General features: G+C 32.2%; 1 long non-coding RNA gene across 7 annotated transcripts in view; it reads left to right on the top strand.

Annotated features, from left to right (window-relative positions):
- LOC143257163 (uncharacterized) overlaps positions 1-26823 on the top strand; it is a 280947-nt gene that overhangs the window by 238398 nt on the left and 15726 nt on the right. Inside the window, exons 1-2 of one of the 7 annotated variants that reach the window (XR_013031717.1) lie at positions 6992-7192; positions 21475-21590. The exons of 1 other annotated variant lie outside the window; for it this stretch is intronic. This is a non-coding gene — a long non-coding RNA (uncharacterized LOC143257163). Of the gene's footprint in view, positions 1-5668; positions 5857-6991; positions 8663-14937; positions 14973-21474; positions 21591-26823 lie in introns of those variants that run through there. 5 more of the 7 variants (XR_013031716.1, XR_013031723.1, XR_013031718.1 and 2 more) reach the window with 5 other exon arrangements.

Below are 26823 nucleotides of genomic sequence, written 5' to 3'. Positions count from 1 at the left end.
ACAAAATCTTACACTTTTGCACACCACATGTTCCTGATATCAGAAAAAACATAAAGAGCATTTAGATGAAAAAAAAACCTATAACAAAACACAATATTCCAGTAAACACCAAACTTATTCTAAAACCAGGTACAAAACTAAACTCCATACTAGGTAAGTCTACAATGATAGACACAACATTATTTACAAAATACAATACAGCAACTTCCTTGACTTATATAATGGAGAAACAAGCAGGAAAATGGAAACCAGATTCAAAGAACACAAAAACACCTTCACATGTTTTTGAGCACTACAAATCAAATAAACACAACATAACCATAGAAACCTCCCAGACACTAAGTAGGGAGATACATATAAACAAACGTAAAATCAAAGAAGCTCTACTTAAACAACTAAAACCAAAATTAAACCAATATAAAGATGTTCGTTACGTACAACTGCTTGGCCCCCTACAATCCCGTACCCGTTTACACTCTCGTCCTTGAAACATATGCTAAGCAAATGTCAGTTGCAAACTATATCTTTGTTATCCTAAAGATGACCTAAGATGATCGAAACGTTTTTCTGTACCTTATTTTAAATAACGTTTTAATACCCATACCAGATGTCTTGATAATACATTTTTCATAACCTTAACATTTTGATGTATCTCACATCGTAAGTTAAGTTGTGAAGTGTTTAGAAAAAACAGGGTTCTTGTGGTTCCAGTTTCTTCAATTAAGTTTCTCATAAAATCAGCCGTTGATATCGATATGTATCAGTAAGCTCGTGTACTAACTTCAAGCCCTTGTATATGAGGTTCGGAATCGTTGAAATTTTGTTATGAACCAAATATTTGGGTACAAAACATGTTACTTTTTTCACTCCTGGGGAAACGGGTGAGTATATCAACACATGTAAATGTCTCAGAAGGACGGGCAACCTCTAATTAAATAATTATAAAGTAGGAAAAATATGATAAATGGAACATTATTCAAGTGACGGTTCGACGTAACAGATTAATACTGAATGATTACATAATGAATATCATAAAATATCACTTTTATACACAGTGTGTAACAGTGTTTATACTAGTTTATGATATAATGTTAACAGTTTACTAAACGTGACGTTTACTGGCTAGGCCTTTCAGCTAGATAAATAGTCACCAATAGATATCGTTATAAAATATTAATAATAAAGTATTTTCTAATAATGTCATGTCATTCACTGTCTTTAACTCTTAGGACTGTATGTTGAAAACATTTTGTTGACTGTGATGTTCCTCCTACCTGGAGTTTACAGTTGCAGGACCTGGAGAAGGCTCTGAGAGCAGTTTACAGATTAGACGTTGGAATTTTTCGTTAGACACTCACTGTTCTTTTCTCCAGTAAATGCGGCCACTTCTGTATTTGATATATATGTAAGAAAATGTTGACGTTTGAGTTTTTATAACTCTGTTATAACACTCTTCATTGTACACATTATTTGTATGCTGAGTTTATTGATATTCAATTACTATAACAACTATACAACTGAAATGACTGTACCTTAACACGCTTGGCTATGCCGGGCCCGATATAAAGAACATGAAGTTGTTAAGTGTTTTATTAAACGTATCTTTCAGAGATGTTTCTAAATTATTGTTAAGGACTAGATGTTACCTACGAAATATATTCTTACATAGCAGTTAGAGATGTATTTTTCCTATTTAGAATTCTATACAGTTGAACTGAGTAAAAGTCGACACTATAAACAACATTGTATAGGAAGTCATTTAGTGTTTTTTTGATGTATTTCAAAAAGATGAATGAATAGCATTGTTGTGGTTGAGAAGCGATTAATCATAGAAAACATTTTTACTTTATCATATAACCATTCAGTTTCCCGTTAGGATGCTATTTTAACACATACTTTCCGGCCAAAATCTTAAGGGCAATAAAGATAAAGAGAAAATATACATTTTGCGTTGTTAGACTCAACTGCTTATTTGAGTAGAGCATCGAAAGATGAAAATAAGAAAAGGGGAAAATACTTTTTAAGCATTTAATTGGGAAAATGTGAACACCATGAAATTAGCCTAATTACAAGCTGGTCAGAAGTTTAAGACCATGCTGAAACGAAACGTTAATCGGTAAACACGTAATGAAATTTAGTCATTTGTGTTCAATCATTAGCGTTGTCAACATCTCCTACTGACATCTGTTGTGTTGCATTGACTAAAAACATGGCAAAGGCTAAAAAGTTGACAGAGTTTTAACGTGGCAGAATTGTCGAGCTGCAAAAGGAAGGTCACTCTCAACGTGCCATCGCTGGTGAGATTCGGCTTAGTAAAACTGCTGTTGCAAATTTCTTAAAAGTCCCTGAAGGATACGAAACGAAAATTTCAAGTGGTTGGTCCGAGAAAATTTACTTCGGTGTAACGATTTCAAACTACTCCCTGTAAATGTTACCGCCCGGTAATTGGAATTCGTTTTCATAATACTGGGGGGTAGGACAAAATCGATTTCAGGTTACTCCCGGGGGTAGTCTGAAATCGATTTCTTCTTACGAGCCTTGATTTCAAACTACCCTCTTCCCGTTAGACTCATTTCAACGGTTTGTTAAGATGCTAGACGTTATTATCGCAGGGTGTGTAAATGAAATTAACATATTAATAACAATGCAAAAATTCAAATATTTATCATGTTCTATATCTCATGCTGTCAATTACTCATTTTTATTTCAGTGCGCAGAGGCCTGGCATGGCCAAGCGCGTAAGGCGTGCGATTCCTAATCCGAGGGTCGCAGGTTCGCGCCCGCGTCACCCTAACCATTCTCACCCTCCCAGCCGTGGGGGTGTATAATGTGACGGTCAATCCCACTATTCGTTGGTAAAAGAGTAGCCCAAGAGTTGACGGTGGGTGGTGATGACTAGCTGCCTTCCCTCTAATCTTACACTGCTAAATTAGGGACGGCTAGCACAGATAGCCCTCGAGTAGCTTTGTGCGAAATTCCAAAAACAAAACAAATCAGTGCGCATAAAGAAGTATAAAAATATTAACATGTATAAATTACAAAATATTGAATGAAGACAACATGTAGACCTTGTGGTTTGGAGAGGACGAGCCCTTAAAATACCATTTATCTTATATAAATCATCAATTTTAATAAAAGAAATAAAATATATTTGGTGAAAGTAATAATTATTTTTGACCGCGAGCGGACGCAAGTGATTTTTTCTGATCGATTGTATATATATCGACGTTGAAAGGAACAAAGATTATTTCACATATGAACTTTTTATTTTATGTAAACCCCGTCTATTTTTTTGCCTTTTTCATAATATCATGCACTTAGATACGTACTCGGCACGTACAACAGATATTTAAAGCAATCATTATGTTTGTCATTTTGGCATTATAAGAGAGGGTAATATAAAATCAAGATGGGTAATTTATAATCGATTTCATGTTACTTCCCCGGTACTCTGAAAACGATTTTATATTACCGGGGTGTAACTTAAAAACGGGGGTAATTTGAAATCCTTACACGGGCGTTGAGCAGGAGGAATCGACGAGTTGTCCGACAAGACACAAGCCGATCGTCGTACCTGACAAAGGCCCTTACAGACGCATAATACAGCTCAAGAACAATAAGACGGCCTCTTCGAGAGAAAGGATTTAAAAAACGTGTTCAAAGGCCACGTCTCCTTCCACACCATTAAACAGCTTGGTTAAACTTTGCTGAGAAGCACCAAACATGGGACGTAAAAAAGTGGACGAATGTTTTGTTCTCTGATGACAAAAAATTAACCTGGATGGTCCAGATGGCTTCCAACGTTACTGGTACGATAAGGACATCCCACTAGAGACATTTTCTACACGACACAGTGGAGGAGGTTTCATCATGATCTGGGATGCTTTATCCTTCCATGGAACAATGGAGCTTTAGGTTATACAGGGGCGTGAAACAACAGCTGGCTATATTGGCAGGCTGGAAAGAGCATCCTTACTGAGTGAAGAACTTTAGTTTAGTGGAAATGACTTGATCTTTCAGCAAACCCACAATGCCCGCATGACAAAAGACTTTATCAAAGTGAATAACGTAACTCTTTTGTACCATCCAGCTTGTACACCCGATCTGAACCCGATTGAAAATATTTTAGGGTGGATGGATAGGTAAGTCTACAGAAATGGACGTTAATTCCAAACAGTGCATGATCTTAGTGAAACCAACCTTCTGCAAATGCTTATATCGACTCTGCCAAAGTGAATGTTAGCTGTTATTCGCAATGACGGCCGCGCAACTCACTATTGAGACCTTTTAATGGGCTTTTTCTAACCTGTTTAGGACTTTTTTTGGTGTGGCCTTAAACTTTTGACCAGCTAATATTTAGTCTAGTTTTATAGTATTCACATTTTTACTAGTAAATGATAAAAGGTTTTTGTTGTTAATTAACGACTGGATATCATACAGACCACAGCTCAGAGAACTATATAACTAGTGTGCCAGCTTACTAACACAGGACTTCTTTACCTCATTGTAAAGACGCCTTTTATGAACTATTACAGAGGCATGTTTGTTTTTGTTTTTGTTTTAATTTCGCACAAAGCTACTCGGGGGCTATCTGTGCTAGCCGTCTGTGGTAACATCTTGTTCAAACAATCATGTTGATCCTGGCCACCATCATAATGTCCTTGGTTTTCACTTGTTAATATGTCGATGACCCTAAAACTGTCCCTATCAGGAAATGTTCGTTTACAATGTTATCTATTATCAAGGGAAAGTTCTAACCCACTGTTACAGAAGCATTTCTAATAGAAAACATTCGGCAAGGTCAACCAAAATATTCTATAACCAGCCAGCATTCTCACTTTGAAAGTAATGTATGAAGTTAAAAAAACTAGATATAACAAATAATAAGCACACAGAGATTCATTGAACCATCTTTATCACTGTACACAAAATAACTAACATGTTGTCACCTCTACAAACGCGACATAAGAACCATCTTTAGAAACTTATCCTAAAGGCCATAGATGAAAGATTAACCACTCTGAAGTTTTACCAGCGGTTTTTAGCCCGTGATATATAGGAGTATGTGTCTACCTGCATTAGGGCAACAAAATTAACTTCATATTATGGTAACATAATATTTGAAATATTATGTCAAAAACGATTTCTAAGGTTTGTGCAGGTTAGAGCTGAAAAATAGTCATACAGCGTATGTAGAGGCTTGAATTGTTTGTTTGTTTGTTTGTTTTTGAATTTCGCACAAAGATACTCGAGGGCTATCTGTGCTAGCCGTCCCTAATTTTGCAGTGTAAGACTAGAGGGAAGGCAGCTAGTCATCACCATCCACCGCCAACTCTTGGGCTACTCTTTTACCAACAAATAGTGGGATTGATCGTCACAATATAACGCCCCCACGGCTGAAAGGGCGAGTATGGTTACCAACCCACTTTGTAAAAGTCGTGACTGAGCATAAACAAGTAACTGTTTCTGTACTTAACCACGGATGTATCCTACTGTATTTTCATTTTAGTGCCGAATGTCCGCGGCACATTCTACACCAACTACATTTCCGCATGTCAAGTCTATCAATCAGAGTACCCCTCGTCCAGTAAGCTTTCATCTCTATACATCCCCATTATCTCTGCTGGCAGCATCATTTCTACACTTAATTCTAAGAAGAAAGACAAGGATACAATGAACAACGTTAACATTACTTTTCAACAGGGACCCAAACAAAGAAGACAGCTTCATGCCAGACTCAACCCACGCTCGTTAAGACAACAGACATCAACATCACGTTCAGCAAGAAGACACCAATCAGATTCGTAAGAAGACTCCAATCGTCCTAGGCAGAAATTGAACGATTCATCGATACAGGTAGAATCGATCACTCTGTTTTATATTCACGAACAGCCTATCTTTATCCTCCTGGTGGCTTAGATCGATCTTTTGATCCATCGTTGACTTAACTCATGCATTTTACAGTTGTGTATGTTTTTGTGTTTTTTTAAAAGCCTTACTAATCATTATTTTCTTTCAAGCAACTTCCTGGTATTTTGAGGGTAGATTTTTCGGCGCCCTGATCGTGACAGTGGGTTAACTCTGGGTACTTCTGTTTTCCCCAGAGTAAATTCTGAGGTTCTTGGAGTTACAGATCCCTATCTTCTTGTGTTGTTTTTTTTATATTTTAAGGGTCAATATTTAACCTCTTGCGAACCATTAACGTACCTTCGCCAACAGATTGCAGCATAATTTCGTTAACTTTAAATTTTGTCGGTTTTATCATTAATCACTGGGCCAGTTAAATTTTTCTTCACGAGTAGGGAGAAGAGAAGGTCCCTTCTGACCGTCATCGATTGCTTTGCATCTTTTCTTGAGATGGTAAGTGTTAAATTGGAATACCTGCCACGATTCTTATTTATTTTTTTTTATAGAATATACGGGCAAACAAACCGACAGTTTGGCTGTCAGAATGGCACACGCAGGGTTTTTTAAAATACAATTGTTGGAAAAGAACGTTCCAGGAGCCAAATATTGTTATGAAGACATAGATCAACATTCAAATACTCAGATGAAAAGATGGTTGCAATGTCGTGAGTTCCCAGTTACGAGAAATCACGCGATTCTGTTAGAATCCTATGTAAGGTTAAAAACATATAGAAACTAGTCTGTTTTCATTGTTATGATATACCCTTATATGTTAAATCGACCCAGAGCAAGTGATAATTTATATGTAGACTTGTTACACATCATCAATGTTTGTTGACCGTGGTTGTATGTTTCGTTCGTGGTGTAGAGAATAACATTTGTGATGTACAATTTATATCTGGTTGACACTCATTCAGTGTTCAATGATCATATTCCAAAAGCACGTCTATAAACGAAATTCCTTGTAGCTCTGCCAGATTTGTCACTGGGAAAAACACGCGCATGCCACTCGTTCATTACATCATAACCTAAAATTAGCATAAATCTACAACCTCATAAGACCTCTTAACGCAAAGTTAAAAGGGCAGAATCTGAGTTTGGGTGCCCGACAAAAGTGACAGTTATATCAGACAAGAGTATTTCAAAATGCGGGAAGATGATGTTAAAGATGATCACTGTCCTATTTTCTTCACTAGATCAGTGGTTCCCAAAGTGGTGCCGAATCTTTGATGGAATCACAGCAATATCTACAACTTTCGGACACGGCGCAGACTACTAGCTCGAGGTAGTTCATAGTTTTAACATTAGACCTCAATATATTCCTTTTGATGACATTCTCGAATGTGTGAGATGTGTTTTTGTTTACTTGTACTTTCGGCTATGAGAGGAACGTGTCGAACTTTCTCGTTTCTTATAATTTGTATATTAATACCTGTCGACTCTCCGGGTCTATTAGTAATAGAAATAACTGAAAGTTGTTGTGACTAAGTGTCTGCGAGGTCTGACGAAGTTCAGTGATTTATTTTGTTTATTTTTAGTCATTGTGCTTAAAATGAAAATATTTTTGAAAATTAAGAAGAAGTGTGGAAGTGAAGAATTAGATGTCGAACATCAGACCAATGGCAAAGTTGTAAAGAAATGGAAATACGAGGACAGTCATCTAGAATTTTGTTTTCCTGCAGTAGATGTCAATCAGGAAAAGTGTCCGCAATGTGTATTATGTCGAAAACTTTTGACTCCAGAGGGCATGATTCCAAGTAGACTGAAACCCTACATAAAAATCAATCATTCTAACATGGGTAGTAAACCCCGTTATTATTTTACCAAAAAGTTAATATAATTAAAAGAACAAAAATGTACATTTTTAAAACATCATCAATACCAAGCAATGCTTTGTTAGCATTTAACAAGGTGGCATATGAAGTCGCAAAATGTAAAATGCCTCACATCATCAAAGAAGAAATAATTTTTCCAGCTGCAGTGGATATTGTAAACATTATAGCTGGTGAGTGTGCGGGAAGACTTATTTCAACAGTCTTTTTAATCAACAACAGTACAAAATGACGAATCCAACACAAGTGAGAAGACCTCAACGGTCAGATAATTGAAAAAATAGAGCAAAGGAATTCGGGTTACAGCAGGATGAGACGAAGGATAGTAACAAGGATGCTCATTCGATTTACTACTCATTGAACCTAGAATGTGTTGAAATTTGAGTAAGTTATAAAACTTCGGTCATAGAACGCGAGGTTTTTAAAATATTATGTGAAGATATGGAACCTGAGCACACTTATCTGTTCTACTACTGTAGTTCTCCATGGCCATCTCATGGAAATATTCTGTCCTGTGTGTTCGAATTACAACAGTAATTATTTTCTTATCTCGAAGAAGAAGAACACGAATGTACTAAAACTTTTTGGCTACTGATTTTTTGTCAAATTTACCTGTGTAATCTCTTCGAGAAACTGATTATCTTGAATCTCTCTCTGCAGGGAAGCAACAACCACACTTTGAAACTTGAAGAGAGTGTTTCAGTTTTGAAAAAAGTTAATACTATGGAGAATAAAAATGAATTGAGATTGCGGCAAAGACAGTTTCCCTCTGCTACAGCAATTTCTTACGTCCAATGAAGTTGATTTGACACACAAACTAAAATCTGTTTTTGAGAAGCACCTAACACAGCTCAGACACTTGTTTGAAAATTACTTTCCTGAAGATATGGAAAAGTTTGCTGTAGTCCAACACCCATTTCATGGTAAGATTCCATCTGAGTTTACCTTTTAAGAAGAAATACTTTTACTGAAGTGTCTTGTGACAAGTCTTTAAAAACACATTTTCGTAGCATGGAACTAACAGAGAATTAGATATCAATAGAAGATGAATATTCACTGCGAAGAGCTAATACTCAGCGAATCCTAATTGTAATTGCTACGACATATATTTACGAAACTTGTTTTTTGGCGATTGTTCTGATAAAAAGTAACCATCGTGCGAAATTTAATGTCGAACAGGAAATGAGAGTGGTGGTGTCCAATATGATTCCAGTATCTGAGAAGCTGTGCAGTGTCTAACAGTCACACACATCCCATTATTGATTGAGGTTATTTAAAAATAATCTAAAATATTGTTATTACTTTCAATTCATGTGTATTATTATGTAAAACGGCAACTTATTTGTTAGGATAGAAATACTTTTTAAGAATAAATTTTTGGACCCAGCTTCTTCATACACTGAAGTGTATGTTTTTTTTCTTATTCAAAGGATGCCGTGAAAACATTCATGTGATACTAAAAGCGCTGTGAACCGAGAAAGATTGGGACACTCAAAAAACGTATTATTCATAACATAGTAAACCATAAAAATAGAATATCATAGCGAACGACCGCCCCCCTCCAGTGGTATAGAGGTGTTTGCAGACATACACCGTGAGAAACCGAGTTTCAATACCTTTGAAAGACAAAATACAAATATCCCATTCACCGGCTTTGTGTTTTATTTCAAACAAACAAAACCACAGTGAATATCTGTCTACCAGAGTCTATAAACCAGGCATTTTACACAGTGTATCTCTGCATATGGTTTCAACAGCTGGTTGTTAACTATCGTGTCTTGTATTATGGCAGTCTGCCAGTATTACCTTCATTATTCAAGTATTTTCTGTACTTTATATATTAACACATTCTTTATATTTATATTTCATTCTCACTTTTTTCTTTTAATAATTCGCAAATATGACACTCGTCAAATTCTGCACAATAAAAAAACAAATTTGTTCACATTTCTCGTTACTTCATGAAATAGCATATGATATCTCAGGAACAATTTTGGCCTTTATCTTTGTAACAGCTCGTGACAGGATGACAATTCCCAATACAGTTTAGGGATTGGTAAAAACCTGTCGTGGATTCAACAGTTTTTGCCCTTTTTTCAGACTGTGGTTTCGTGTTTCTGGATATCAGAATAGAAAGTTATAAAAATTATCGATATTTTAACACAAGATACTTAGGTATGTTATGGTGTAATTCTTCTTATTTTCTTCACGTGTTTTACATGTTGTGATATATACCTTGTCTTTAACATATATGTACGTCAAAATTCTTAAATACCTGAAGTGTGGTACTGAACATTCTTCTTATTGTCTAGGTTATCGGTCTTTAATAACAAATATGTCTGGAGAATAAGACATACGTTTTATGAGTTTCATGGATAATGGTTATGTTGTTTTCATTGTTTCGTGTATTCTACGATACAATTTTTCGCTTATGAACACTTTAAAAGCATGTTCTGTTTTTTAAATTTATATATTCATATATGTATTTCATAAATTATATTGTACATTTTCACTTCATGTTTATTAAACTGAATCCGTAATTTTATAATAACCACATAATTTAACCTTTTATTTCGATTTATTTATAACTGGGAGGTAAATTAGGCTTTCAATAAGTTTATAGTTTGATGCACGTAACGAATACTAAATAAACTGATAATTTCACAAAACTGTTGAGAAATATTTTCAAGACTAACAGCGCCAACTGAAATTTCTCAATCATGATGATAAAACTTTTCGCCATTAGAGGTAGCCATGTTTTCGTAACCCTTAGTAATGAGTAGAAACCCACTTGAAGTAAAAAACTTATTTTCGAGAATATTGGTATGGAAATTAACACTTTAATTAAAATAAAGTCCAGAACAACTTTTCGAGTTAAGGCTAAAACGTTCCAATATACCGGTACAAATATGTTGGCGATACAATTGCTAGATTTACATCTACAGAATACACACTTAGTTTTTTTCAAACACGTTAACTGTATACATACCAATATAAAGTGTACCTGTTAACAGAAAAAAAAAAAAACTAACCAAAAACATTTTAAACTTCAAGATCACAAGAACCGATACACAATTTGTTAATATTCGATTACTATAACTTCTATACAACTGAAAAGATTGTACACAAGTAACATAAACATAATAAACAGAAAAACATACAATTATATAATAAGTAACTTTAACTCGTCTGAAATCTGATGCATTTGTAAAATTATTAGAAGTCATCTTAATTTTGTTGTAATGTCAGTTTATACTTCACGCGTTGACTAATATGATATAGAAATTATTGTTATCTTTCAGTTGGTTATAGTAACACTTTAATCTTTTAACGGACACATTTATTTGAAATTACATGAAATATAAATAGGTTTGAAATAGTACATTTTAAAAGATTAGTAAGTTTTCATTTACTGAACCGAATATTGTGTTGTGAGGGATAGTTAATAACCTGTGTACTGTATTATTACTATCAAAATAATTAGTTTCTTAGTTTGATTATATTTAAAGTAGCAAGTGATTGTCTTAACGCTGGAACTGAAACTAACGTTGTAAAGAACAAGTAGTCGTCTGTTGTTTGGTTAAACGTATCTAATATAGATGTATCTAAAGTATAGTTATGGACCACATATTATTGAAGAAATATATTCTTACACTGTAGTATATAGACGTGACTCTCATATTTAGAATTCTATACAGTTGAAATGAGTAAAAATCGGAACTATAAACAAAATTGAAACGTATATGAAGTTATTTTGTAATTTATTTTATCTATCCAATAAAGAAGAATGAATAGCAGGTTTACGGTTCATTGGTTAATCACTGAAAACATTTTTACTTTATTAACCCTTCACTTTTCCCGTTAGGATGCTATTTACAAACAACAACATATATTTCACCCATCAGTAAAGCTGAACATCAAATTTAAATTAATGGTTAAACATAGAAAGTGTTTTTGATACTATTGAATGTATTACCTGGTAAAGAAGTATAATAATAGAATACGGTAAAAATAAATGCCATTACTTTGACACAACTAAACGACTGTTACTTATTTAGTTTGAAACTTTATAGTTTGATGTTAATATTTAGATGTAGGTTTGACTGTAGAAACATCACTGAAAAATTTAAAAAACTGACATAAAATTCAATTGTGGTCCAGAAGATTTTCTCCAGTGTTGATTATGTTTGGATGTGAAGCACAATATGTAATTCTCAAAGCTAACGTCCTGTTTTGTACAGTTATAATAGCTACTGTTTAACTAGCACGCTTCATGTCCTTTTACAACTGTTAGCCAACTATTATTATGCACTATTTTGTTCATTACGCAGACATTGTTATATATTTTCAACATTTCTGGTCAAGAATGGGCAGGTGGATAGGGCCCTAGATTAGTGATCTGAGAGTCGTGAGTTCGAATACCTGTCACACCAAACCTGCTTGCACTTTCAGACGGAATAGTGTTATAATGTCACGGATAGTCCTAATATTCGTTAAAGAATGAGTAGACAATAGTTGGCAGTTGGTGGTGATGACTAGCTGTCTTCCCTCTTTTCTTACAAAGCTAAATTAGAGACGGCTAAAGCAAATAGCCCTGGTGTAGCTCAGGCTGAAATTTAAAAATCAAGCAAAGAAACAAACAGTTTGTCTACCTGCTTTAGGCGAGAGTAATCATCTAAGTAGCCTGTCTACTTTTGGTGAAACGAAAGAATTTTGTTTACAGATACCTGTGTCTTCTAATGTTAAAATAACTAAGAACTAGTTATCATACCGCACATCAAAGTTAGAACAGATATGTGTTTCCGAAGCAATTTATTGATATATAAATATTTATCTAAATCTCTTATATAAATTGTATGTCAGGTAAATCATATAGCTTACATTTATATAGATAGTGCTAAACATTCTACCCTTATCACACAACTTCATTTCCAGAACCAGTTTTGTTCCCCGCTAGTACAACGGTAAGTCTCCGGATTTACAAAGCTAAAATCTGGCGTTCGAATCCTCTCGGTTAGCTCAGCAGATAGCCCTATGTGCTTTACTATAAGAAAACGCACACCCACCCACAGTAACAGTTTCAAAGTTATTCCATCACTACATTTTCCAGGTTAACAGATATGGATAACAAATAGTCAGTCACAGTTTCCTATTGGCTCAGTGTGTCTCTCTCTGCATGCCTGTTTAATAACGTAATTTGATTATTGACGTCAACTCTTACTAGAATCATTCTGGTTGGTTGTGATGTTCTTAGAACATATTATGTAATTAAAAATATTACTATAATAGTTGGAAGGCAGCACCGTTGTCTAATTGTATGTTTACACTCGTGATAACGCAATAAAAGTATCTAGAAATACAACACTCCTTGGTAATATAATTTTGTATCTTGTTTCAGAGTGCTTCTCTATAATATGAATTCTATGAATAGTACATTAAGTACAGATCTTAAGTACCTACTGGAATAACTCTTATTATCATATTGTAAGAAATTAATATTTTTGTTTTATTTTGCAAATCTGTAATTAACGACGTGCACGGTAACTTTAACGTTTTTCCATCTGATGTTAATACGTACTTTCTGTGTGTTTTGTTTATCCGTCGTGTCTTGTTCTTGGTCGTTAGATGTAAACTTTCTGTAAGAATAAAGGTTCTACTTTCTAATTTTATTAAGTTAAATAAACACCCACAGTTTAAAAGATGTTGAAAATGAAATGAATTTATTGTTAAATGATATTTATCAAATAAGAGAAACTCTTCAACATTGAGAAAGGATACATCCATTTTTGTACGGTTCTTGTACTGGCTTCGTGACAGTATTTCGACACTTTATTTATAGTTCCCTTACTCTCCATCAAAGTACCTCTGTCCAAAACCTTCATTCTTTTGCTGATAAGCTGGTAACAGATAGAATTCATTGTTTTGAATTATGCTTCGTTATAAAATTAAATTTTACTAACTACACGAATATTAATTTTAAAGAACGACAAAAATGAAGACTACAATAATTATTATACTTTTGATGTTTAAAACACTATTGGAAGCAGTTCCAGGTGAGATTATAATTATTTAAGTTTGAATTCAAACAAACAGTTTAAGTGTTATAATAGAAATATCAATTATAAATTATTTTCTACTTTGTCGTTTAGGAACGTCTTACAGTGTTCATTGTAGTTTGTTGTTGGTGAAGGTTTTTAAGAAATTATTTAATAAAACCTAGATTATTTATAACAAGCATAGATAACTAAAAATTTGAAAGTTGTCTATATTTGTAGTTAAAAAATAATGTCCTTTTTTGATGATTTTATAGTTAACAGCAGCTAAAATGATACTTTAAATTATTAGAACAAGATTTCATGTATTAAAGAGCAATACAGGGCTAAACAACCAGATATTAGTGCCAGATAATTTTGTTGCTGATTAACGAGTGTATAAATTAATGATTATATTAATACAATGGCTGTTAGATGATTCATTTGGTGTCGTGATCATGTTTGTTATAACATGCAGTACACAGCTGTGAAAACAATACATTATGTGTGTTAGTTTACTGATAGAGCGTTACTTTAACCTTTTTGTGTAGAAAATTTTGTATGCTATCAGAGATGCAATAAAAGGTACCTTTTTATACACGTATTCATAGTGTTATTTTTAAACGTGAAGAGCATTGTAGAAATATATGTGACTGAAATTTTATGTAAGTTAATATCATGAAAACAAGAAAGTAGATTGATTTAGAAATTAATAGTAGGAGATATTATTGAAAAAGTAAGGAAAGTTTTGAATATGATTATATTTTGTGAAGCGTTCTGTAACATCATTGGTTGAATTTGATAATGACGTAATGTTATCAGTTTTATAATCTGATGGGTTTCACAAATAGATATATAGTGATGAATAAAAAACAATACAAAATGTTATAATCGATAACTTTTTTAATAATGTCGTTTTGTTTACTGTCTGAAGCTGTAGAGCTGTGCAGATGACATAGTAGGTGGAATAGGTTTTGCTTGTTGTGATATACCTCCTACATCCAAAGTAATAAAAAATATTTATAGTGTAAGATGAAACGATTAACACTGAGGATACTTCAGTATTCACATGGAATTTTATGATTAATAAAAATAAATATTACCAATAATTCATGTGTATGTTTATTATTAAAAGCTAGCAAACATCTGTTTACACTCGTATGCAACGTAATAAAAGTATCTAGAAATTCAACAATCCTTGGTAATAAAATTTTATATCTTGTTTGAGAGTATTTCTTTATAATGTCAATTATTATGAAAATTATACTAAGTAGAGATCGTAAGTATTTTTTGGAATAATTTTTATTATCATGTTGTCAAAATATTTTCTGTGAATGAATGCATGATAACTTTAACGTTTTTCTATTTGATGTTAATGTGTCCTTTCTGTGTGTTTTGGTTGATCCATCGTGTCATGTTGTTGGTTGTTAAAAGTAAACTTTCTGTAAAAATGAAGGGTCTGCTTTCTAGTTTTATTAAGTTAGAACAACATCCACAGTTAAGAAGATGTTAAACATGAAATAAAGTTATTGTCAAGTTGTATTTGTCAAATAAGAGAAACTCTTCAACATAGAGAAAGAATATATAAATTTTCGTATGGTTGTTGTACTGGTTTCAGTGTCCCTGTGATACATCGTGACAGTGTTTCGACAGAATATTTATATTTCCGTGACTCTCCACAAAAGTACTTCTGTCCTATACCTTTATCTTGCAGCTGGTAACAAATATAATTGATTGTTTTAAATTAGGCTCCGTTATAAAGTTAAATTTCTCTAACGACATAAATATTAATTTTAAAAGATCAGAAAAGTAAAGACTACAATAACTATTATACTGTTGATGTTTACAACGCTGTTGGAAGCAACTCCAGGTGAGATTGTAAATTATTTTAGACTTAATTCACATAAACAGTTTAAATTATAAGTTATATTCTTCTTTGTCGTTTAGGAACATGTCAAAGTATTTACTTCTTGTTTGTTGTTGGTGAAGGTTGGTAACAGAATATTTAATAAAACCTAGATAATTTATAATAAAAATAAACAGTTAGAAGTTTGAAACTTGTCTATGTTTCCAATGACAAAATAATAAAGTTTTATTGATGATGTAATAGTTTACAGCAACTAAAATGAGAATTTAAATTGTTTCAACATGATTTCATGTATGAAACAGGAATACAGGGTTAAACATTCACGCTTGTACAACCGTCTATACACATGGGCGTTAATGTTGTTTCATTTGTGTGTGTAGATGTGGAAAGTTTGGTCTGGAAATTTATTGTAATGTACAAAACATTCCTTTAGTGAAAGTTTTCTCAGAGACACCACATATAGAATATTGTTGGTAGTAGCAGAATTATAGGGAATACATAAAATATGATTTGTTTTGCTCACCTGATGGAATATATATACATTCCTTATATTTCTTGAAAATATAGCGTTTTAGAACATCCGATTGACTGCTTCTAATATAATTATGTGTGTTGATAGCGATCCTGTCCAAGGGCGAAGATTTCATCATTTGACATGAAAAAACAGACAACGTTTAAAAAATGGTTTACAACAATGTTTGTTTCACAGCCAAGGTTTCCCCAGTTATAAACAGACATTAATTGCTATTTCTACCTTTATGTCACGATATAACCGACAGACTAACATTAACCTTTGTGTATCATATACGTTAAAACGGCTCGTTTGTGTATCATCTTAATGCAGCCACACGATACATGGCAATCAGTCCATAGAAGGAAGGTGTTTACCAACAGAATATTAGTCCCAGCCTTGCCATACACAATATGACCCTCTGTTTTTCAGCTGTGACCTGAACCAACATTAAAAATCGTTTTTCACATCATATGTAGTTAATTTTGTTGCCCTAATGTAGGTAGACATTTACTTCAATATTTGTGACGACGAACTTCAATATATCACGTGATAAAAGCAGGTAGTAAAATTTTAGAGATAGCGAAATTATAAGAATTATTAACATAACTAGAATTGAGTTATATTTTCTCAATAATCACAGTAAGGGTGCTGTGATAATTTTACAGTAGATGGAACTGCTTTAAATTATATTCATGAGAAAGGTTTTCAATCATTTTTCACCATTTTGACAAATATTATAATTAACTGTTCCAAACTGCTGACTCCATATTGACATATCAAACTTAAATAGTTTTGATAATATAGTGGTCCATAACAATGATATCTCAGTATCATGAATTTCTGGGTCATTTTTCGAATGACATTTTTAATTCCAACTTATTACCATGAATTAAAATTACAATGTTATATATCAAGTAATAATATTTTTCATATATAAACTATTATTAATTATTTATTTTCAGTCATTATCGTTTGGTTTTACTATTTAGATGTTGGTTTAATTATAAAATATTAAGGAAACAGAAAATGAAAATTTTCATTACATGTTATGGTCCAGAAAATTTATTTCACTGTTGATAAAATTTGCAGATAACACAGTAAAAATAAGTATGTTCTGTTACGGGTTTCTAATATTAGTTTTTATGTACAGTTTTAAACTGCTTGACGATCTCTTATTGTACACTAATGTGATAATTTCAAACATTATCTGAATATTTTTATAGGAAACTACTTGGTTTATAAGAAGCTTTAACTTCATTTACCTTAAATTGAGAAACTGGTAACATCGATAACTTACAATGCTAAAATTCTGTATTCGATCACAACTAAAACAGATCTTTGTCGGCTTTTAAAAGCAAACAAACAAAAACAGGAATTATTGGTATTATTTATTTTTTATTGATCATAAATATGCTTTAAATATGCTTCCAGCCATTCTATTTCCACCTCCAACTCGCCTTTTAACTTAATTAGAACAATAGAAGGTATTAGGAACAACACAACAAACAAAATCTCTTCCACATGCTATGTTATCCGGACAAGTCCTCGCAGCTACAGAGAGTAAACAAAATGAATTATTAGAAGACGTATCGGTGATATCATTTTATATTCGTCACTATTTATCTATATTATAAGACAGTTAATATCATGTCATCACCAAATACAACCAATGATGTTACAAAACACTTCACAAAATATAATCATATTCAACACTTTCGTTACTTTGTCAATAGAATCTCCTGTTATTAATTTATTAATTTCTAAAGTAATCTACTTTCTTATTTTCTGGTTGTTACCTTACGTTAACTTTCAGTCACATGTATTTCTACAATGCTCTTCACGTTTAAATATAACACTGTTAACTATGAGCATAAAAATGCCCCTTCCATTGCATCTCTAATAGTACATAAAAATCCTCTTTACAAAACGCTAAAGTAACCGTCCGTTAGTAAACTAGCAAAGTAAATATATTGTTCTAACAGATGTGGACTGTATGTTATAACAATCATGACCATAACACCAGATCAATCATCTAACAGTTGCCGTATTAATGTAATTATTATTTTATACATTTGTTAATTAGCAAGAAAAACATCTGGCAATGTTATCTGTTATTTTATTGTTTATTTTACCTATTTTTCGTTTTATATTCACATGTAGCAACAAATGGAATTTAAATTTTTACTTTAAGAGCTATAAGGACAGATCTTATAAAAAAAAACAAGGTTGTATAAGTATATTTGTTTAACTCTACACTGGTGTTTCATACATGAAATCATGTTAAAATAATTTAAAGACTCATTTTACTTTCTGTAAACTATAAAATCATCAACAAAAGTACGTTACTTTTTCATTAGAAATATAGACAAGTGTCTAACTTTAAGCTTTCTCTTTTTTATAATTTATCTTGTTTTTATTAAATATTCTGTTATAAACCTTCACAAACAATCAACCAGAAGGGAACACTGTAACAAGTTCCTAAACGACAAAGAAGAACATAACTTTTATTATTGATATTTCTATGATAACACTTAAAATGTTTGTGTGAATTCAGTGTTAAATAATTTAGAATCTCACCTGGAGTTGCTTCCAACAGTGTTGTAAACATCACAAATATAATAATTATTGTAGTCTTTATTTCTATGATTTATAAAAGTCAATACTCATGTGGTTAATGAAATTTAACATTATAACTAAGCCTATTCAAAAACAATGAATTGTATCTATTACGAGCTACAGGATCAAGGTATAGGACAGAGGTACTTTGGTGGAGATATAAATATACTCTCGAAACACAAGTACGATGTAACACAGGCACGCTAAAACCAGTACAAGAACTTTATAAAAATTTATGTGTCCTTTCTCTATGTCGAAAGCTCGTCTCATTTTCAATATATTTTTGACTGTGGATGTTGTTTTAATGCATGTGGTGAAATACTGATTTGTGAAATCAAACACAAATATTAGTTTCTGACAACATGATAACAACAATTATTCCAAAAATTACTTAAAAATTATACATTATAATTGATATTATAAAGAAATACTTTCAACGAGATATAAAATTATATTAAAAAGGACTGTTGAATTTCTAGATACTTCTATTACGTTTTACACGAATGTGAACATACAGTTAAAACTCGGTGTGATACTCAACTACTATAGTTATATTTTCAATAAGATGTTCAGTTATAAGAACACCACAACCAATCAGAATGATTTCAGTAACAGTTGATGTCAATAGTCAAATTACAGTATTATACAGGCCTGCAGATAAGCACACACTGAGCCAATTGGAAAATGTGAGTGATTATTTGTTATTTACATGTAAAACATTTTTTGTTAATGTGGGTTATGTTGTGAGGGAATAATTTTAAAACTGTAAGTGGAAATGAAGTTGTGTGATTAGGGTGGAATATATAGCACTATAAAATAAATGAAAACTGTATAACTCTCCTCACATACAATTTATATGATAGATGTACATGAATATTTATATATGAATAAATCGCATCGATCACACGTAGCTGTCGTATTATTAGGATAAACAAACTTCGAAATGCGGTTTTATAGCCACTACTTAGCTATTTCAATATTAGAAGACACAAGTATTTGTAAATACAATTCTTTCGTTCCACCAAACGTATACAGGCTGCCAAGATGATTCTTCTACTCTAAAGCAGGTAGACGTACTGTTTGTTTCTTTGTTTGATTTTTAAATTTTGCCCACATCTATTCCAGGGCTGTATAAGACCAGAGGGAAAGCAGCTTTTCATCACCACCCACCGCCAACTCTTACTACTTTTTTACTAACGAATAGTGCGATAAGCCGTAACTTTATAATGCCTTTACGGCTGAAGAGTAGAGCAGGTTTTGTGCAACGGGGATTTGAACCCGTGAAACTCAGATTACCAGTCTAGTACCCTAACCACCTGACCTTGCTGGCCCAAAACTGTTCAACATGTGAAATAATGATCAAACTAGTGTATAATAAATATTGGGTACCAGTTGGAAACGGACATGAGGCGTACTATTTTAGCAGTAACTATCATAATTGTAAAAAGGAGGGCGTTAGCTTCGAGAATTACTTATTGTGCTTCACAACCAAACATAACCAACACTGGAGTAAATCTTCTGGAACACAATTTGTATTAAAATATTATTTCATTTTTTACATTTTTCAGTAATTTTTTACAGTCAATCTTACATCTAACTATTCACAACAAACTATAATCATTCCAGCTAAATAAAAACAGTCGTTTAGTTGTGACAAAATAATAACATTAATTTTAAACATATTCTAACTTATACTTATTATCAGACTTATTTACTAATTACTACATTCAATAAAATGAAGAAAACACTTTCTATTATTCACCAATAACTTAAATTCGACGTCCAGCTTTATTGATAGGTGAACTATATATGTGTTAAAAAAACATCCTAACGGGAAAGTGTAAGGTTGCATAATAAAGTAAAAATGTTTTTTGTGGTTAATCATTAGACCGTAACACTGCTATTCATTCTTCTTTATTAGATACACAAAATAAAATACTAAGCGACTTCCTATACATTACAATTTTGTTTATTGTTTCGAATTTTATACAGTTCAACTGCATAGAATTCTAAATAGGTAAAACAGGTCTCTTTACTACATCTGTATAACATACGTTTAGTAAAAAAACAAACGACTTCATGTTCATTACCACGTTGGTTTTAGTTGGAGTTCGGACTTTAAGACATTCACATGTGACTTTGTATACAATCAAACTAAGAAACTAATTCTTCGTAGAGTAATAACACTGTACTCAGGCTCTAACTATAAGACATAACACTATCTTTGGTTGAGTAAATGAAAACTGGGAAAACTTACTGGTCTTTTACAACGTGCTATTTCAAACTTATTTGTACCTAATGTAGTTTGAAATTATAATGTCCGTGTTAAGTTTAAAATGTTATTATAACCAAACAAAACCTAACAATAATTTCGATATCATATTACTCGTGACACGAAGTTTAAATAAATGTTTGTTTACATATGTAAATGTATAACATATTGACTTTACAACAATGTTATGATGACTACTAATAATTTTAAAAAAGTATCAAACATCAGACAAGTTAAAGTTATTCGATATATAATTATATGTTCTTCTATTTATCATGTTTATGTTATTTGTGTACAGTCTATTCAGTTGTGTAGTTTTTAAAGTTATTGAATATCATCAAATTCAGTACACAAATCATGTGTACAATGAAGATAATAAAATCCAGGTTATAAAAGCTGAAACGTCAACACTATTCTATCTATATATCATATAGAAAAGTGGCCGATTTTACTGGAGAAAAGAACGATGAGTGTCTGACGAAATGTTCCAACGTCTAATGTGTAAACTGACCTTCTAGCTTCCTCCAGGTCTTCCTACTGTAAATTCCAGGTACGAGGAACGTTACAGTGTTTTTGTGTTCTTTGAATTTGGTTTCCATTTTTGTGCTTGTTTCTTCAATATTGAAGTCGTGGCAGTTGTTGCTTTGTATTTTGTAAATAATGTTGGTGTTGTGTTTGTCAGTGTAGTTTTAACATAATATATACTATAGTTTTGAACCTGGTTTTAGAATACGTTTGGTGTTTACTTGAATCTTGTGTTTTGTTATAAGTTTTTTTCGAAATGTTGGTTATTTTTTCGCTCTTGTCGGGAACATGTTGTTTGCAGCAGTGTAAGGTTTGGTACTTTGTTGTGTCTTGGAATTTATTACACAATGTAACAGAAATTTTGTTCCTGGACAGTATGTGTTATTTCTTAATTGCTTGTGTTGTGGAAGTTCAGAAAATGGTCATTATTTTCTACAAACTTTGCGTTTGTGACCGGCATAATGAAATTTAGAAATTAATCTATTTTCTATGTAAAAATGGGCAAATTTGCACATTTTCATTTACATAAGGTCGCAATACTAATGTTTTATAAAAATGAACAAAAATGTTTAGAAGTGAGTAGTTTCTCGAGATTTGCGCAAGGAGAAACAACACCTTCTGGGATTCACTACTGGCTCACACTTAACATTGTGCATCCCCTCAGAGAACTCGGTCCGTTGTGGCCAGTGCTTCCTGTTGAAGTGCACTGCGATGTCCATGCTGTATCAAAGGCAAAAATAACAGGAAAATTGGTGAAGCCTCCTTGGAGAACCCTCAGAAATGCAACCATGTTCAAGTCTCCAATATTCTCCCAGCGTTACTCATCATACATAAAAGTTTCTAACAAGATCTTGACGCTGTTATATTCCTCATTAAAGTACATCGAATGAGCCAGGGGAAGAGACGGATACTTTATCCCGTTATGGAGCAGCACAGCTTTTATGCTTCTGAATGAGTTGTCAATGAAGAGGAGCCACTCGTTCGGGTTACAGACAATTCCAATTGCCAGATTTTATACATTGTGGCAGTGGCAAAGACCATCCTGACGAGTGAAGAAGCTTGAAAAATGTAGGTGACGCTTCCTTTGACTTTCATTCTTGAAAATTCTTCTAAGTTCGAGAAAATTCTCTCTCCGCTACTCAGCACTAAATCTACCTGGAATGTTCGGGAAAATGGGTAAATTGAAAAATTTCATTACCCAGGTCACAAAAGCAAAGTTTGAAGAGAAAAATATGTTTTTTTTTATTTACTTTAGGCATAAGCAACTGGGAAATAACACTTGATGCCCAGGAACAAGAAATAGTAAAAATTATGATAAATAGTGTTATCGTTGGTTTGTTGTTGATTGCATTGTTGTTATAGGTGTGTGCGAATAATTTTTTCAACAGTTTATGGAGGAAATTCGTTGATGTTGATGAAGTGTTGTTTATTTTGTTGATTTTATCGGTAATTTTATCGGGTGAACATACTTTCATGACTGTGTGTATTTGGTTTCTTAATATGTTATTTTCTTTTTGTATAATGTCCTGTGTCCCAGGCAACGTACAGTCTAGTAAGGGTAATATTTCTGGAAATTATTGTTTTGTATTGTGTATCGATTCTTGTGAGCTTGAAGTTGAGAAACGTTATTTGGTTAGATTTTTTTTTTCCTGTTCACAGGTGAACTTAATGTTGGGTTATATGGAATAAACGTCGTTGAAAAAACTTAGTGTGTTTTGTAAATGTGAATCCTACAATTGTATCGTCAACATATTTGTACGAGTGTCAGCCTCAAGTCGAAACGTTGTTCTAAACTTTATATTAATTAAATTGCTAATACCCATACCAGTTGTCTTGAGCATCCACATGAGATATCACATGTTATACCATACACTAACGAGAAATGTGAATCAAATTCGCTTGTTTATTGTGCATAATCTTTTAAAGTGTCTTATTTGCGAATTATTAAAGAAAAAAATATAAAACTGAAATATAAATATCAAGATAGTCGTATTGTATAAAGTACAGAAGTTCAAGAAACCATGGTTAACACACAGCTGTTGAAACCATATGTAGAGATACACTGGGTTAAATACATGGTTTATAAACTCTGGTGGACCAATTATTCACTGTGGTTTTCTTTGTTTGAAAAAAAAGCACAAAGTCGCAGAATTGGTTTCTGTATTTGCTCCGGATAGGAATCGAAATTGTTTCAGCTTTTATAACACTGATGTGATTCTTTTCATTGTACACATGATTTGTGTATTAAATTTGTTGGTATTTAAGAAAAAAAAACTCTTGAACTGTACACAAGTAACATAAACATGATAAATAAAAGAACCAAGAAATTTCATACATTTCTAAAATTATTAGGAGTCATTAAAATATTGTTGTAAAGTCAATTTGTTATTTGATTTATATATAAAAAAACATTTATTTAAACTTCATGTAACGACTAATATATACAGAAATTATTGTTGCGTTTGAAATTGGTTATAAAGACATTTTAAACTTCACACAGACATATTATTTTCAAATTATAAAAGATACAAAGAAGTTTGAAATAGCACATTTTAATACATTAGTAAGTTTTCATTTATTGAACCAAAGATAGTGTTACATCTGATAGTTGGTAGCCTGTGTACTGTATTATTACTAAACGAATAATTAGTTTCATAGTTTCATTTCCTCAACAAAAGATAGTGTTATGTCTAATACTTAGAAGCCTGAGTACTGTGTTATTACTTTACGAATAATTTATTTCTTAGTTTGAATTGCACACAAAGTCACAAGTGAATGTCTTAAAGCCCGAACTAAAACTAAAACCAACGTGGTAAAGAACATGAAGTCGTTTGGTATTCTATTAAAAGTATCTAATACAGATGTATCTGGAGCATTGTTGTGGACAAGATATTACATACGAAATATATTTTTATCTTGTAGTGGAGAGACCTATTTTTCCAATTTAGAATTCTATACAGTTGAACTGTGTAAAAGTCGAAACTATAAACAAAATTGTAATGTATAGGAAGTCGCTTAGTATTTAATTTTGTGTATATATTAAAGAAAAAAGAATAGCAGTGTTTTGGTCTATTGTTTAACCATAATAAACATTTTTACTTTATTATTCAACATTACACTTTCCCGTTAGGATGTTATTTTAACCCATATGTAGTTCACCTATCAATAAAGTTGGACGTCGAATTTAAATTATTGGTGAATAATAGAAAGTGTTTTTTTGATTCTATTGAATGTAGTAATTGGTAAATAAGTCTGATAATAAGTATACGTTAGCATATATTTAAGATTAATGTTATTATTTTGTTACAAGTAAACGATTGTTGTTAATTTAGCTGGAATCGTTATAGTTTGTTGTGAATATTTAGATGCAGGTTTGACTGCTAAAACATCACTGAAAAAATATAAAAATGAAATACAATATAATACACATTATAGTCTAGAAGATTTGCTCCAGTGTTGATTATGTTTTGCACAGTTATAATAGTACGATTTATGTCCGTTTCCAACTTCAAGGTAATTTTTATTATACACTAATTTGATCATTACTCATACATTATACTGTATATTCAATAGTTCTGGTACAGTATTGCCACGTGGATAGGACAGTAGGCTCGTAATCTGAGAATCGCTAGTTCCAATCCCCGTAACACCAAACCTTCTCGATTTTTAAACCGTAAACGCGTTGGAGATAGGTGATGATGACTAGCTGTCTTCCCTTTTGTCTTATACAGCTAAATTAGGAATGGCTAACGCAAATAGCCCTCGTGCAGATATGGCCGAAATTTAAAAATCAAACAAAGAAACAAACAGTATGTCTATCTGCTTTAGGGTAGAAGAATCATCTATGTAGCCTGTAAAACTTTCGGTGAAACTAAAGAATTGTGTTTACAGATACCCGTGTCTTTTATTGTTAAAATAACTAAGTAGTGGCTATAATACGGCACATCACACAACTTCATTTCCACTTACAGTTTTCATGTTATCCCACCACTACATTAGCCTCGTTAAAAGATATGTTTTCCATCTAAAGAACAAATAATCGCTCACGGTTTCCTATTTGCTCAGTGTGTGTGGCTCCCAGCATGCCTGTATAATACTGTAATCTGATCACTGACGTCATCTGTTACTGGAATCATTCTGATTAGTTGTGATGTTCTTAGAACTGAGCATCTCATTTAAATTCAACTATAATAGTTGAGTATCAGTACCGTAGACTAATTGTTTGTTTACACTCGTGTAAAACGTTATCGAAGTATCTAATAATTTGAGAATCCTTCGTAATAAAATTTTATATCTTGTTTGAGAGTATCTAGATATATTATCAATTATAATGAATATTATACTAAATACACATCTTAAGTACTTATTGGAATGATGTACATATATATGTTACGGATACTTTATCCATACTTTATATATATATATATATATATTTGTTACTGGTACTTTACACATGTGTTGATGATACTTTACATACATATGTTACGGATAATGTATGTATGCATATGTTACTGGTATTTTATATATGTGTTACTTATACTTTATATATATTTTACTAATGCTTTACATATATATGTTACTGGTCTTTAACATATATGTTATGGATGTTGTATATATATATATGTTACTGATTCTCTAAATATATATATCACTGATACTTTAAATACGTCTGATTATCATGTTGTCGGAAACTAGTATTTTTGTTTTATTTTACAAATCAGTAACTGACCACATGCATGATAACATTGACGTTTATCTCTCTGTGTACTTTCTCTGTGTTTTGATTGATCCGTCGTGTCTTATTCTTGGTTGTTAGATATAAATTTTGTGTAAGAATGAATGTTCTACTTTCTAGTTTTATTAAGTTAGAACAATATCCATAGTTAAATAATGACTGTGTTCAACTGTATCTTTGTACTTCCGTGACTTTCCCTCAAAGTACCTCTGTCGTATACCTTGATCCTGTAAATAGTAAAGATATAATTCATTGTTGTGAATTACAGCTTCGTTATAAAGTTAAATTTCACCAACTACATGAATATTGTTTTTAACAGAAAAAAAGAAATGAAAACTACAATAATTATTATACTTTTGATGTTTACAACACTGTTGGTAGCAACTCAAGGTGACATTCCAAATTATTTAAGACTGAATTCAAACAAACAGTTTAAATGTTATGATAGAAATATCAATTATAAGTTATTTTCTTATTTGCCGTTTAGAAACCTGTTAAAATGTTTACTTCTTGTTTGTTGTTG

This window comes from Tachypleus tridentatus, chromosome 7, assembly GCF_004210375.1.
Source record: "Tachypleus tridentatus isolate NWPU-2018 chromosome 7, ASM421037v1, whole genome shotgun sequence".
Taxonomy (NCBI): domain Eukaryota; kingdom Metazoa; phylum Arthropoda; class Merostomata; order Xiphosura; family Limulidae; genus Tachypleus; species Tachypleus tridentatus.
The sequence above is the reverse complement of the archived record's forward strand: the minus strand, read 5'-3'. Positions and strand labels throughout refer to the sequence as shown.